We start from the raw sequence: 16,261 nt of genomic DNA, 5'->3' as shown, positions 1-16,261 counted from the left end.
GTTTTTGAAGTGGATAGACACGCTAATCAGGCTGCAGCCTTTTCAAAAACAGACATAATAGAGAAATGATGACACTCTTCATCATTTTCCAGCAGTAGATAAAAGGATCAGAAAGTAACTGCTGATTAAATTCTTCACAATTGATACGAGTATAATTGTAGAAGGAAATAAAAAGTTCTGTTTGATAACAGGTGTTTATGAGGGAGAGCAGGTACAGAGTGCTCTTTTTCATAAAACCAATCTGTTACTGGTAAAAGATGAATCCAAGTTCACGTTCCTTTTCTATAACTGCATTTATGCAGCACTGAATGTCTTGTGGACTGTTTCATCCTTGGACTCTTCAGACTAAAAAGGAGGTATCAGTATTGACTGCAGCACGGTATTCAAAGTTAGGCCTGTGAATTGGGCACACAGGCCACCAAAAATGTATTAAGTAACAGTTGACCTGCATTTCTACGTCTTGAACGGATCTGAACCAGGAAAATGGCATTCAGATATCAGAGTCCATAGATTCACATTTGAAATAGATTGGTAGATTTAACCTGAGAAGTGACAGGTACAGCCGGACAGCCACCTCCAACTGTGTTACAGGCTGAAGATGATTCAGTTAGAGTGCAGCCAGAGATCTGGGAGGCTCATTCCAGCTTATAGCTTTCCTGTGTTAACTCAGATACTTTGTGATTCTGCGAGTCCATATCTGGAGTGAGGTAATGTCTTTTACTCTATATAATAACTAATTTTTTAACATTAGAAGAGTGTTAATGGGTTTTCTTTTTGTGTAGGAGTGTGGATAAAAATCTTGGAAGTGTAAAGTGTTTGGTTACTAGTGGGAACTGTGTAAGTTTCTACAGTAGACAGCCCAGCTGAAAAATAAAAATAATAAAAAACAATAGCCATACTAGAGTGCTAGCATTTCTGCTATGTGATAGGCAGACTAAAATGAGATTGAAATTCAGGAAGAAAGAAATGACAATGGAAAAGCCAATCACTGTCATGCAGACTAGCATTATCCCATATTACTATTTGTTACAGCTACTGCAGTACCCAAGAAATACCAGGACTGTTACAGTATTCTGCCTTTCATTTTTGTTGCCATTTAGAAGCTGCTTCCCAGTGAGATGAAATGAGATTCCAGGAAACAGGTCCTCCTTTCCCTCTTTGTCAGGAAAGGCATTCTCCCAAAAGTTCCAGGCGGAACAAGGTAAGCTGAACAGAGGCAAGGGGCAAATTTGAATCTGAAGATTTTAGGCCTGCTGTGGAAAGAAAGATGGTGGTGGCAGCCGACACAGAGCAAAGAATAGCAAGAGGAAGTCTATGAAAATAAATAAAAAGTGTAGATTGAAAGAGGGGATCAGACATGTAAGTGGTTGAAAATGAGATGACAGAGAAGGGGTAGAAATTTGATTTCACAACTGCTGATGCTAAGTGAAGAACACAAACCACAAAATATTTCATTTTGGGTTTTTTACTTGCCGGCCTTCATGACTGCTATGAATTACAAGACACCGCACTGATTATCACCACTTGGCGGCAGCAAACAATATCAAAATCTTACTGTAAAAAAATCTGAGGGGCAGTGAAAGCTATCAGATTGAGCTAACGTCTGCAGGCCTCTGTACATATTTCTAGGTCTATCTATGTTAATGATTGTTTATGCCACAGGGTTTCTTCTTTTGTTGCTGTGATGTTTGGGTTAGTGTTTTATATGTCTTATAACCCCTTGGATACTACTTTGACAATCCTCTGGTCCTAAATCGTGCATTGTACCAAGAGATTTATTTTGTTAGATATGACTTCTTCTGAAACAGCAATCAGAAGCGTAGTCTGTTTTTCATGCTGAAGGTGTTGCTGTGTGGTACTATTAGTACTGCGAGTCATGCATTATAGCATTTGCAAAAGCTTTATTATGGGTGAGCATAAAAAATTGTTATTGTGCGGCAAGGGCCACAAATGAAAGAGTATAATAAAAAGAATAGTGAAAATTACTACTACAGCTGTGGATTGTAAAAAGCAAAAGGGAAAAACTGTGCTTCTGTAGCAACTAGAGCTTGTAGTTGTTTTTGTATTTTGTGGATTTAACTGAAAACTTGATGCTGTAAGATTTTTTTTTTCATTGTTATCTGTTTAATGCGTACCCATTATAGCCTATGAGGGCAGGCGTGTCAGTGAATGTTTTCATTCTTGCTCTATCTGCTTCTGTAACTACCTGCAGATTTGAAGCTAGCATTCTATAGAAATCGTTGTCCATTGTGTGTACTCAGTATTTTTCATCTGCATCTTTCCAGAATTAATAATGTTCTCACAGCATGAAGGTGAAGTGTAGAATAGGACCTGTTCTTGGTTCTGCCCTGTTGCACAAGATCATATCTACTGTTTCCTCCAATGACATGGAAATCCTATTACTTCTTGCTTGACTTTGGGTCTTGCATAATTTAATAATTAGAATGTTTTGTGATGTTAGAAAAAAGTTCTCCTAGAAATGCAGAGTAGTCTTTATTATCATCAGCCTTGACTGGATTTGAGCCAGTGGTCAAGGGATTTGAGCTTTTGGAAGCTAGAATGCTTCTACAGATTATCTTTAGGGATTTCCTTGTAAATGGAGTGCCAGCATGTGTAGTTATCTATTCCCTGTAGAGTCTCATCAAGCTGCACACACTTAATCTTTACTTACATGGTCCCTGATTCTTGCTGTAAAGTGGGCCTCAGTTTTAACTTTTGCTCTCAGGAAGAAGGGGCTGTTATAACAAATTCTAATCCTTTCGCAATTCCACAATCACTAAAGCCTATAAATTGCCTGCCAAACAAACCAAGTGATCTTTTCCTGGGCTGAGGGAAAGAGGAGAGTGTAAAACGCAGGTGCCAGCATTTGCTGGGGAAGAACTGGTACATTATCAACTAATCCGCCTTCTGCTATTTCTGATTTCCTACCCAACAGCTGCAACATTGAATGAGAGCTTCTGCATTTGGGAAGAATTAGAAAGCCTGGTAATGCAGGGTCTCTATTACAGATACAACAGCTCACAGACAGGGAGGAGATTTTTGCTGCCGGTGTAGAATTTGGAGTGCTAGGCGTTTTATAGCCTGGAAAAATTGTAATTTTCAGCTGTTGTTATGGAGTAATCAATGAAGAAGAGATGCCATAGTTTCTGCTAGGTTCCTCTCAGAGCCTGATGTAATTGCATGCATGAGCTTTTTTTTTTTTTTTTTAATGTACCACTTTGAGGCTAAAACGTGCCGTTTTTATTAAAACTTTTTTTTATGGTGACTGATGCTCTCAGATAGTTTTAGTCCTTCTGAAATGTCTTTAGTTCTGTAGTGATAGCTTCTGTATCAGATAAAAATGTTCAGAATAAACTGTGCCTTGCTAGAAAATTGAAACATAATAATATGTTTTAATTATTTTATCTAATCAGTGCTAGGTTTAGGAGTATATGTTGATAATTTTTTGTCTTTGTCAAATAGTCTGTGACTTCACTCAAGGATGAGCGTGTCCATTCTGCTAAATGTCATAATGGAAAATGTCCCCAAAGATACCACAGGAGACAGAAGTACATATATTGTAGAGCATCAGTGAAAGCTTCTGCAGCAAATGGACTTTACGGTGTATCTCCTACAGCCTAGTGGCAGCAAACGTAGCACTGGAAAGAGTAACTCAATCATATTGGCTCACTCAGTATAGTGGTAATCACTGTCTGTAGTGAAATAGGAAAGTCTGACTATTTTCATCAACATGATGTATTACAATTCAAGCCACAAAATTAAGCAAGCTGTGTAAGACTTCCTTTAGCATAGTCAGGAGAATAAAGATGACATGCAGTTTCAATTTGAGAAGTGCAGGCTCATTGCTGTTTCCAGAGACAGTTCTGTAGGCTCTCCCTAAATTTAGTTGTAGGTAACATAGTCTTTTCAATGAAAAGTCATTGCCTTTGAAACCTGCCTCCTCTGGTAGCTTGCCAGAGCCTGAATTTGTTAATGTTCAGAGTCCAGTGCACAACTCATCTTTTCAATTCAGCCTTCCCTTTTCAAGTAGAAGGACAGATCAGTACCTCTGTGGCTGTATATAGAAAATCAAGCCTTGTGACATTCATATGCCAAGATGGGAAGACCTAAAAAGAGGACTAGGGAGACTGGCATGGCATTTGTGGGTACCAGGTTGCCAAGGAGGCATATTGTATTGAAACAGTTGCCTGGGAAACATTTAAAAATACATTGAATGGAAAAGCATATGTGATGTGCCCACAAGTGTTCTGTGTGAATGAAATGCCATGGCTGATGGTGGCACCAAGAGACTGTTACTATTACATGTAAAGATGCTTCAAGTGATGTGTTTGGTTTTTTTTCTTTTGTGTGTTTTTTTTTCCTTCTTCCCATACCCTATTTGTAGGAGGTGCACTGAAGGAAAATTGTTTTGCTCTTGGCTGATGGATTAAAGTAAACGTAGAGAAAGCAGTACATGCAGTCAGCAGCAGCAGCAGCTGGAGATGGTAAGACCAATTTGGCTTTGTTTAGGCAACCTAAACCAATTGACAAGAAGCCTGCACAACTCCCCCTCAAAAGTAACAACAGCACTGCTGAAACTCCTACGGTATAAAGATAAATGGTTCTCTGAACATTACCACATTGATTTGTGCTAAAATTGTATTTGGAGGCTCTGACATCATTACAATAGGACTTATATGTAAAAATCATATAAAATGCAAAGAATTTATGATCAAAGCAGGTTGGACAGCATATATGAAAAAGCCTCTCACTGACCTAATTTTTTGTTCAGGGCACTGAAATAAAGGGACATGAAGGGAGAAATTTTCAGAAGATAGCCCAACTGCTCTAGTTCTTCCTCAGATCAGGCTCAATTATTGAGAGATGGTACTGACAAAAAAGAATGGCGAAGGAAGGGAACAATGTCACTGGAACTAAAGCAAACAATTATATCCACTCTTTTGTTTCACAGAAAGAAAGCTTTTTTTTCCTGTGCAGCCAAGAAACAAGGGCACTAGCAACTGTAATCTGTGATATCCTCCCTTGGACCGAGGTTCATCTGCTAGTAATTTCCAGTTATTAAAATGCATCTCTCCTTCACTAAGAATGAGTGGCAGGTGTGAGGCTGGTTAGGATTATAATCTCCCTGCCTAATCCTCCTTTGGAGATTTGGAAACAAATATCCTACTCTTGATTTGCTAGAGGCTTAAGAAGCCTGTTTGGGAGCCAGCAGATTTAGCTTGGTCCAGTGTTTATGTGGTACAGACCGAGACAGTAAATTTGTTGGAAGAGAGACACAGTGGAGAGGAGTTCAGCTAAGGAAGGTCTAGAGGCCTTTTTTGTTAGTAGTAGCTCTGCAAGGATAAATTGCCTTATAGGGAGAAGGCCCCAGGGGCTTAGCTTCTTGAAGATGTTGCCTGTTTGAAGTTGTGAAGTTGCTGTTTATTTGGTAACGCATGTGCTTTTCCCCAGTGAGGATGCATTTTGACTGACAGAGACTCTGCTGACTTTGCTGTCATTTTGGCCAGCGAGGGGATGCTTTTTGGCTGGCTGGGCACAATCTGCTCAAGGGTCTGAGGTGATCCAATGATTGTGTTGGAAAACCGTGAATCAGATGAAGTCTTCTGCATGTCAGTCAAGTCCTAGTATCAGTCATCATTTTTCTGGCCCAGTGTGTGTTTGGTTAAATCAAGTCCTGATGTTTCTAGGCCCTGGGGTTAGTCTAAGAGAGGCGGGAAGAATCCGACTTTCATCTTCCTTTCACAATTTTGTAATGTGACTGAAAACTGTTGGAGAGAATGTTTCAGATCGCAAACAAAGATTAGGTTTGATGGCATGAAGCCGTGGGTTCTGTGGCCCAGCCTAGATTTCTGCTGAGGGAGTTGTGTGATCTCCCCATACTTTAAAGGATTTTGGCTCTGAATTTAGGATCAGATATGGCTTGAGGTTTTAATATTTCTTGCTTGCTTGCTTGCTTTGTGATTTTTTGTTTGTTTGTTTGTTTTTTTAAAATGTGTCTCACAGTACTATAGCCTATAGCAGTTTGAGTTCCTCCTGTTTGCTGCATATCATTCCTTCATTTGAAATCAACATACTAAAGGGCTCCACAAAAAAAAAAAAAAAATCCATAAATAATAGCTGTAGTAATTACAGAAAATCACCTTTCTTGTTTATGGGCATGAAACCACGAAACAGTGGGGCAAAATAACTAACACTAGTTAATATGGTGTGATGTTATCCATAACTAGAACGGTGTATAAAATCAACTTAAAATAGAATGTAATTCAACAGATGAGTATTTATTTATTGCCTCAACAAATGTGGATAGTAGGTTTAGTTAGTTTTGCAATTTTTTTAAGGACTAGTTAGTGTTTTAGAAAGAAAATCTAGTAAATCTGAAGGTATAATCAAAGCTGTGGAGGTAAGTGTACATCTTTTCACTGAGAAGAATGTATTCTAGTTGCAATCTAGTGGTGTAGTAATTTTGTTGCATTATGGAAATGTCTTGGAAATATGCAGTATGTCCTTGCTACCCTTCCTAAATTCTTTTCTTTTTCATATTCATTCTCCCTCTGTCCGTCATTAGTGCCTAACTTGACAGAAGAAATACAAAATGGGACTAATTTAGAAGACCTGACAGTAAAATACAGTAGAGCTATAGTTTCTTTTTTTCCATATGTCATTTGTTTAATTGTATCAGACACCGGCTGAGTTTGGTTTATTTACATTGTCTTATACCCACTGAACTGAAACTGTCTTGTGACATTGTCAGTGTGAAAAGTCATTCTCCCTGGAATATATCTTGTTGTGACAGAACTGCAACATCTAGTTAGAGATATTAAAGTAGGTGTTTGCCTGCCTTTGCTGTCACTTTGCAGCTCCCTGCATCTGTAAATCACATCCATTTAGACTACGTCAAGAAAAACAAGCTGATGTCTTCCTGCCACATCTGAACAGTACTGCTATCAAATGGTAACTTCATGCTACTGTTCCTTTCATAAGTGAACTTAAAATTGGGCTGATTTTGGAGTATTTTCCCCAGCTGACCTCTCCTGTTCCCCAATCCACTTTGCCGTTCCTTCAATTCATCTGTGCCGCTCTCATAGAAATTTGATTGTTCCCTTTGAATCAGTGGAAAATACTCCAAAAGAGATGTGTAGTAGATGAAACATCATGTTGTGATGTTGGTTTAGGACAGGAAGTATGTTTAGTTAGCTAAAGTAGTTACTCTGTTTTGTACCACAGACTGGTTCCATTATTAGCCTATTTTTTATTACTATGTCCTACCTTACTGGAATCAGATATTTTATCAGAAGATTGTGAGGAGAAGTAGCAGCTTCACAGCTCTCTGGCTGTTCTGTACTCTGCATAAAATGAGTTGGTTAGCTTCTATGCAGATCCCACTGGGCAAGAGTCAACATCACAAAGAGCTGCAAAAAAATTGGCACTGTTAAACCTTAGTGTCAAATAGTGTCAAAGGAAGAGATGAATCCAGGTCCTCACAAGAAGCTGTTTTCGCCTAGTTGGATTGGCTGGACATGATGAGATAGGATCTATGACCAATGCAGCTTTGTAGGCAGAAATGTCAAATATAGGTGCATTTAAGGGATAGCTGCCTCGTATTCCCTCTAAAACCAAATGAGATTTAGAGAAGCCTGCTTGATGTAGTCTGCTGTACAAGGTTCAAAAGACAGGAGTGATCAGCAGGAAATTGTCATCAGTTCTTTTGGGAGTGGATTTTCTTTTTTGGAATTACAGAGAAACTCAGATTGACATCCCCATTTGCTAGTAAGGGATGCTTGTTTTTCTGAAGAGTTTATCTGTTCAGTGATGTTGTAATTTAGGAATTAATTCAGGGAATTTCTACTGCCTGTAACTTGATGCAGTAAGTCAGAATACTTAATTACAACCGTCCCGTCTGGCCTTAAAATAGCCCTTTCTTTTTTGATACTTATACCTGTTTATGAGATGGAACACAGGTGCACAAAAATTAAGGATATTGCCTGAGATAATGCAAGACCTGGGAACTGAACTCTGGCCTGTTGTTCACTGGGTCTTTGCACAGGCATAAGACTAATCTTCCTTTCGAGCAGTGTTTTACTCCCAAGGGCTTTCAACACAGTGTCTTTCACCAGCTTTGAATTCACTAGAAAAAAAAAAAAGATGGGACACCTTTCTGAAAGTCTTTGCCTAATACCTCGTGTCTTCCAGAGTATTGATAAACATGAGTGCAAATACACAGTCTCCATTGCCCCAAAGACTGCTCTGGCTTTAGTACCACACTTTTAATGACAAACATTCACCTAGTTTACCATATGCATTCTTTTATCTTAGCTGTTCTCTGTGCATGTTAGGAGATTTCTTTCTACTCATAATGTATTTCATGTGTGTTAGTTGTAAATATTGTGCTCATAAATCAGCCTGGACCATCCAGCCCCAAGGATGGAGACTGCTTACAATAGGTTGGTCTGCTTCAGATTGCGAGACTGTACTAGTTCTCTGTTTTTTCCATTGCTTGTCTCTGTTAGTGGCATGTTGCCAGTCTCCTGTCTCACATTAACAGGAATATTATATATTACTGAATTTGAAGTTTTTTTCCTTTAGGACTAGAAGAATGTAATGGAGCGTGCATCTGGCAGCATGGCATTATTCCTATGGTGTGCAGTGTGCCCACTATGCAGAGAATCGCCACCATGGATTTCTGCTTCAGTCATCTGGGCATGAGGAGTTTTACTGTGTGCTACTGAGGTAGGTCTTAGACCAGGTTGGGGACACGTTATATCAGGGATTGCATGCATATATACATAATGTGTAATGAAAAACTCATTCTTCTCCTTCCCTTCACCAAATTCTCTAAATTAAATACCACAAAAGTAGCAAGTCTGGAGCATAATCCCAGAACTCCACGTTCTTCATCCCACTTCTAGAACCAACTCCATCTGTATTCATACCTACTGACCTCACTTTTTTCATCTGGGAAGTGGAAACTTGTTTTGCTTGCCTCATAAGATGTTTTTGGGCTTTATTAGTTTTTGGTTTTGGAACTTCATTGGCTCATAAAGTATATGCACGAGGACATATCAATACTACAGAAGTACGTATCAAACTGCCCCAAAACTAGAACTGCTACTCCTCGTGGTCAGGTAGTTTCATTTGGACTCTTCTCCATTTGTCCTCTTGTTGGAAAGCTTGTCTGCTTGGTGGGAACTGCAAGTATTTTCTGCAGTGCTCCTGTTAAATTATTACCCTTTTTACTGATTTTAAGGATGTTGTGCTCTCAAAATTCCTGCGTTTGCATGAAACAAGGCTACATTAAATTGCATGGTCTAAAGCAATCAATATGCAGTAAGTTTCTGGTATTTTAATTGGCTTGGTTTTGGAAGTCTGAAATGGGCTGAGCTGCAGGACTAAACTGAACAGAGTCTGTCATACCAAAAATACTCTGAAGGAATATATTTCTTCATGGTAGTGCAGCTGAAAACACCAAATTTACTGTAATTAGTGCATATCACATTTGTGCCTATGCTTCCTACATTATTTATATGCTTAAATATGTTTCTAGGTATCTGGTTCTTGGAGGCCATGTTTAACCAGTATCTTCTGTTGTTTATTCTGGTCTAATAAACAGACTCTTGATTTGCCTCACACAGTACATCCCAAAAGTATAACATTAAAAACATAACATTGAAAAAAAAAAAGATCCCCAGTACCATCGGTGACCCAGAGCACATGATGCATTTCAGGAGAGCTGGAAAGGAGAATGGTGTCATCACCTGAGGGGAAACAAAAATCAGAAAGAAACGAGGAGGGGAAATTTTGGTGCTTATTTTTAGACTGTGTGGGTGAGTATTATTTTCAGCTTTGTCTATATTAATTTCTGCAGAACACAGTGTTAACATGTGATTAGGCTATCTACGAATAGAGTATCATAATTTCTAGCTAAGGCTAAAGTAATCACTCACTAGCAATCCTTGAAGACTCAATATACCCATTTATACCAGCATAAGGTAGCAGTGAAAGACATGACTACAGACAGCATAGATATGTCTGAGACAGCTATAAGCTAGCTAGTTGAGAAATAAACCTTACACATGTATTTATGCTTAATGAGTTCAGAAAAATATGTCCATGACACTGAGACAGTCCTCCATGTAGCTGAAGATATTCTGTTACTGGTATTAATGTGAGTTAGTTTAAAGCTAACTTTTGGTACCTTTATGTGGAGCTATTCACATACTTGTGATTGCATACCTTCAGCATCTTCTCTATTTAGCACAAGACTGCACACTCATAAGTTTCATTAAAGAACACGCTGCTTGTTAATCAGCACTTTATTGTCTCAGTATGCTTAAAATAAGCATTTTGTCACATTCAAGAAGAAGAAACTTTATTGGTTTGCATTCTGGCACCATGCTTCGTGTTGTCAAGTGCTGTCAGTTGGCTTCTTTCTGTAACTTATTTACAGAGAGCGGGAGCTTGAGATTGAAACATTCTGGTAACAATTTTCACCAGATACATATTGGATGTGTTACAGAAGTATCTCTAGTGTTACAAAGAACAAGAGACTTAATGGGTAATAGTCTGATCTGGTGTGCTAGAGAGGTCCCTTTTAGAGCCTTTGATTGCTGTATAGGACAGGGAACACAAAGCTAAAATTCCCCTGTTGCACAGTGAATACAGTGAGAGGAAGGAAAGAAGATAGCATCTTATCAAAGGATCTTCTGGTTTCCTTTATAAACAGCTAAGAAGCAGCTTTACCACTTCCCTCACTCAGTATTAAGCAAAGGACCTTTGAGAGGACAATAGATGTTAGGCCTACCAAAATTCTCCTTGACTGTCTTAGAATGTGCCTGTAGTCTAAGTAGCAATAAAGCTCATAACTGCGTTAAAGCCAGATGTTTCTAGTTAGACTGCAATGTTGTCTTTTAATTTGATGTGGAGGCACAAAAGTACAATGGAGTCTGATCTTTGCTTTGAGAAACCTGCTTTTGTCACTAGTCCTGAAGCTGGCCTTTTGACTAGCTCCGTGTGAGTCATTTCATCTCTACATCACTCCCATATTTTGCAAACTCATCAGCGGAAGGACTGCTTACTGGCAGTGTGGTACCTTACACAGTTGAAGACCAGATCCTGTTTGACATGATCACTGTCATTAAATCTAATAATTTAGAGACATTTACAGTAAAAATGTTCTAAATATGGATCAAGTGCAACAGACGTGTTAAAGCTATTTTGCTAGCTTATATTATAAATGGAGCATCAGAAAAGGCAGCAGAGGAGGCCTGATTTTTGCCTTAGGGTAGATAGGAGGAGCTAAACTCTGAAGTGATAAAGAAGTAGTTCCCAAACCAGTCTGTGGAACCATAAAATATATTAATTCCTAAGTTCCAATAATCTGAAAAGTTTTGAGGCTTGACTGTGGCAAAATAGCGCAGAAGTTGGGAAGAATTGGGTTGAACAATATTATCTCCTCTGTAGAAAACCACACGTAGCTTTTGAAAAAAACTTCTGTAAGCCTAATCAATCTGCTTAGGTTCTTGGATAGCTTACTGTCACAAATAGATACAGTTAGGGTCTTTATTAAATGCCATATGTAATAGCATTTAATTATGGGTATATATTTTTAGCGTGTCACAGAACACATACCATTGCAGCTTTTTTTAAGAAAAAAAAAAACAAACCAAAGAAAGCTTTCTTAGGGCAGGTATACACAAAATATATTCATGAGATTTTTGTCTTGGAAAATGCATCAGATTATAGCTAATCTTGAACTCTCTTATTAGAAAAGAAAGCTGTGAGAATTTAACAAAATTCTACACAGAATTATCCATGTTTCCAATGTTTTGGGGGTTATTTATTGAGTTTTATTGTGCAGCAGCTTTTTCAGAAAATTGTGAGGGCCAGGAACATACAATTAACTCTTGTTTTGAATCACCCAACTGAGAACAAAATCTAGAAAAAAGAAATTGTTTGGATTACAAAATGTCAGAAGCATATTGATATAATTATCCTTAAAAGGAGATACTGTAGGAAATAGGATGGATTAGGTTATTACAAACATTTGTGCAGTAAAAACACTATTAAAGCATTACAAGAGTCATGCAATCAGTGAACCAAAAGTGTAAAAAAAATGCTTTGGAAATGAATATTTTCCCAAGAAAACTTTCCAGTAAGAACCTGGGAAACTGCACTTTTTCTTATGGGTGAAAAAAAGTCACATTCCGACTTTAAAGAGACAGTGCTTCTGGAGAACTTACACATTCAGAGTGTACTCTTATCCTTAAAAACTATGAAAAAAAGAAGTTTAAGGACTTAAGCTAGGTTTTTTTTCCCCAGTGTACACCTGTTATTCTTTTTGTGTGTTTTTCCACGTGGATGGTAAAAGTAGATGGGACAATTTCACAACTGCTTCTATTTCTTTTTCTGACCCCTGTGCACTTGTGGAGTTGCTGCTAGTGGAAAAATAATAATGAGATCGCTCTAGAGAACAGAGCGCACAGCATATTTTGTTGACATTTTAACATGTATGTTGGTAACCCTTTTCCCACCCTAGCTTTTGTAAGCTTGCTTTTGGTGAGGACTGGTGTGCTTTGCTAACAGACTCCTTTGCTAATGAAATGAGAAACTTTAATTGCTGTTTCAAATCCAGTGTGTGCTAGTAGCAACTTAATGGTTGTTTTCTATAGGGTTATTTTTAAGTGACCCATAAATAAACAGTTACATGGTCTCAGATGTGTTCCAGCCTAAATGACGAATGCAATTGGTCTTAATTGGTTTCCTTGGTAGTTCTCAGAAAGAGTTCTCAAAGAACCTTGATTAGTTAGTCTTAATAATGCTGATTCCTTTGACTTTTGCTGGTGGTTCTTGGAAGTTTCTCAAGGCATTGTTGATTGAAACATACTGTTGAAACAGTGTGAAAGTGAAGTCCCCCCCTCTTGCTGACAGAACTGGACCTTTTGTGTAGACTAAGGACTTCAGTCTCCAGGGCTGTCATGTCTGATATCCTTCATTGGTGATAAATGCACTGAAAAAAAAGAGAAAGAGAGTGCAGAAGCAGACCCTTACTGCTTCAGCTCCCTTTCTATGTGGAAGCACAGACTTGAGCTTATAACATATACCATGAAGCAGAAATACATATTTTTTGTATATATAAATATATATATATATATATATTTAACTGTGTACTGCTGGATATACAGTTGAGAGTTGGGAAGGATTCAGAAATGATGGGATGTTTGTATGGATAGCAAGAACACCCAGATTTGTTACAGTAATGATCTTTAAAACAAAATGCAGCAACATCAGAGAGGAAACAAGAGAACCCTTTTAACTCTTGGTGGTGAAGGAGGCACTTCTTTTTTGGATTGGTGCCTCTTGAAGTGTCTTAAACTTTTCTGCGAAGCAGCTGGTTGTGGCCAGTGTCAGGAAAAGGATAGTGGACATTATAAGTGATACATTCAAGCAACTCCTGTGCTGAAAATATCACCAACAACATTGATGTCAAGACACAAAGGCTTGGTCCCAAAATTATTGTGGATCAGAGAAGTAAGCCTTAGAGAGAGGAAAAAAAATATTAATATAAGGCCTGGTTTAAGACTTTTAAAAATGCTTGTTCCTGTGGGATTTTTGACAGTGTTATTCTATCAGCATAAATTTATTTTAATTCAGTAGTGGCCATCCTCCTCCCTGCCTTTTTTCTTTCTTTCTTTTTTTTTGGGGGGGGGGGGGGGCTTAGCTAACTGTACAAATTACTCAGTTTTCTTGTGTAGAAGTTCAAACGGAGAGAAAATAATCCAATGCCTGGATTTTGAACTTCAAGTAGCTTTTAAATCAGAAATAGTTTTGAAGCAAGAACAATAATCCTTCTGGTAGCGGGTGGCATAAAGAGACTGTTTTTTCCATTCAAGGCTTTTTCTTTTAAATGTATTTGATTTAACTTGGTGTAGAAATTGAAAGTCTGACTGTGAAACTTCCTGTTCTGAGTTATGGCTTAAGTGAGTTGGTGGGTGAATGTGTCTTACCATTCTTGTATCCTCTTTCTTGCATAATTATCCTTGATTCTGATGAGTTTCCATCACGTGTGTGGGTTTGATGAGGCAGTGCACTCGTCACTGGTTAAAAGCAGAGGAAACCTGTGCTTCTATCCAGATGTCCTATGTTTTTTTGAGAGAGTTACTTTGTTTCTTTCTTTTGCCTCAGTTTGTCAGTAGGGTATAACTTTCATAAGTGCTTTGAAACCCTGATGGAGGACTTGTTGAAATCCTTAGATGGAGGTTATACATTATATTCTACCAGGTGCTTCTTTACTGAGCTGGTAAATAACCTCAGTACTTGGAAGTGGAAATATTCTACCTTGCCTTTCATTCTTAGAACCCCTTAACTGTTCATTCAGTAAATTGGTACTTTTCCTGTTTCCAGCACTTCTTCAAAGATTTTGTGGAATGTTGTTAAGATGTCTGTGACAGTTCAGACCTAGTCCTCCACTTTGAGCTAAGCCGCGTCAAGCAGGTTGGCACCAGAGGTTTCCCGTGAGTTAAAGCACATGAGAAATAGTTCTGTCTTTCCAGGCTGTGTAGTGATAGCCTTTAAGTTACAGCAACATCTGCAGATGTTTCCCCTCTTCTGTCTAGTTGTGTCAACAGGAAATGGCCAATATGCATAGTGGCTTCCAAACTTTAAACTTCTGCAAGCAGTACAGAAAGAAATCGGAGGCTACAGGTATGCTGGTAAGTTACCAGTTTAGGGAAAGGTTGCTGGGCTCTGGAACGTCATTGTAGATGGATATATTGTTGAAAGAGCTTTTGCATGGTTTTGGCTGGGCCCACTAGCAGTTTCAGTTTCTGACTGTGGTCCAAGAGCTGTTGTGAGCCAAAGCCCATTCATACAAGGCATTCTGCATTCAGCCATCCTGTTTTAGAGGTGGGTAACTTGATGTCGTGGACATGTACTGTGGCCACATGGCATGAAACACTCCCACAGAACAAGCTCAGACTTGTTTAAATTAGTAATACAGATCTATGCACAGTATCTGGAATATAGGGAAAAAATAGGTAGATTATGTTGATTGTATGATCCCATTCATGATGAGTTGTGTATTGAAGCCCATGTCTTAAATATTTCTAGATTGTTTTTAACACTAAACTGATTACTTATTTACACTGAACTTAACAGTTACTACTTTCTTTTGTTTTTAGGAAATTTTCCTCTTCTTTCCCTGAGTCAATTAATATAAATTAGGGGTCAGAGCAGCTCTTTGTGATGAAAATGTGCTGGTTTTATCTGTTCTCTGACTCATTTTTTGGGAAGAAAATAAAGAAGAAGGAAAGAGTCTTTCAATCTTTTTAGTGTAATGAAAAGTATATCAAAAACCATTCCTTTATGTGCTTAAGTGTATGCTGTTTTCAAGGTTCTCTTACTTTTTGAAGAAAGTTTTCAGAATCTTACTGATTACATTGACCTTCTGGATTTCTTTCTGCACTTTAGATTTCTAGTGAGTAATACCTGGGAGCACTAAGTAACAGAGTCCATTGTTGAGAACATATGAGGCAAATCTTTATGCTTTCAAATAGCATAACTTGTTATACCAAATCCAATGTCTGTGAAACATCATCTTAAAAATTCAAATGTTAGTAAAGACAATTAGCATGGGTTTAGCGAGCACGAAATTCAACTTTACAAGATAAAGCAGGTAACCTTTGACTTACTATAGAGCATCCGCTACACAACCTCCTCTGCTGAGGTGCAGAGGCCTTTGTGCTCAGCCACTGACAACACAAATCCTAAGCATAACTTTGTGTGAACTATCTTTCATTGGCTGGTTTGTGTTCCATTTAGCAATCCCTTGGAGTTAGTTGACCACCAACCCTGTGCCAGTGTCATGTTTCTAGAGACTGTACGCTCCCTCTGAGTATTTCTATCTAACCAGTCTAACAGTTTTGCTCCTTAGCTCCCCTTCCATTACTCTGTGAAATATTTGCAGAACCTGTATTTCATGATTGGCTCAGTTACTGATTTATCTCCTGTACTGTTTATCCCACTGGGATCATGTTATTTTTTCAGAGATGACCTCCCTTGCTCACAAACCACAGCTAATTTCGTCTTATTTCCCCCCCTGCCCCCTCCTGCTGGCATGCTAATAGCAATTCTAACTGGCTGTTAACTTCTACTGTACAGTTGTCACTGAGCCTTTCCAAGTTAAATATTGCAAATGAAAATCAGAATATGCTTGGCAATGTCTTCAGTTGGAGGTGCAGCCTGCACTTTAGGAGGTGATGGTCATTAC

General features: G+C 38.4%; 1 protein-coding gene across 2 annotated transcripts in view; it reads left to right on the top strand.

Annotated features, from left to right (window-relative positions):
* The first annotated feature begins 620 nt into the window (after positions 1-620).
* SKI (SKI proto-oncogene) overlaps positions 621-16,261 on the top strand; it is a 151,746-nt gene continuing 136,105 nt past the window's right edge. The window contains exons 1-4 of one of the 2 annotated variants that reach the window (XM_052792084.1): positions 621-707; positions 1,101-1,201; positions 8,584-8,727; positions 9,723-9,821. The gene's annotated coding sequence lies outside the window, so the exon portion shown is untranslated. Of the gene's footprint in view, positions 708-1,100; positions 1,202-4,387; positions 4,485-8,583; positions 8,728-9,722; positions 9,822-16,261 lie in introns of those variants that run through there. The other variant, XM_052792083.1, reaches the window with a different exon arrangement.

The sequence above is a fragment of the Harpia harpyja genome, chromosome 7 (assembly GCF_026419915.1).
Source record: "Harpia harpyja isolate bHarHar1 chromosome 7, bHarHar1 primary haplotype, whole genome shotgun sequence".
Lineage (NCBI taxonomy): Eukaryota > Metazoa > Chordata > Aves > Accipitriformes > Accipitridae > Harpia > Harpia harpyja.
This window is presented reverse-complemented; position numbering and strand designations above follow the sequence as displayed.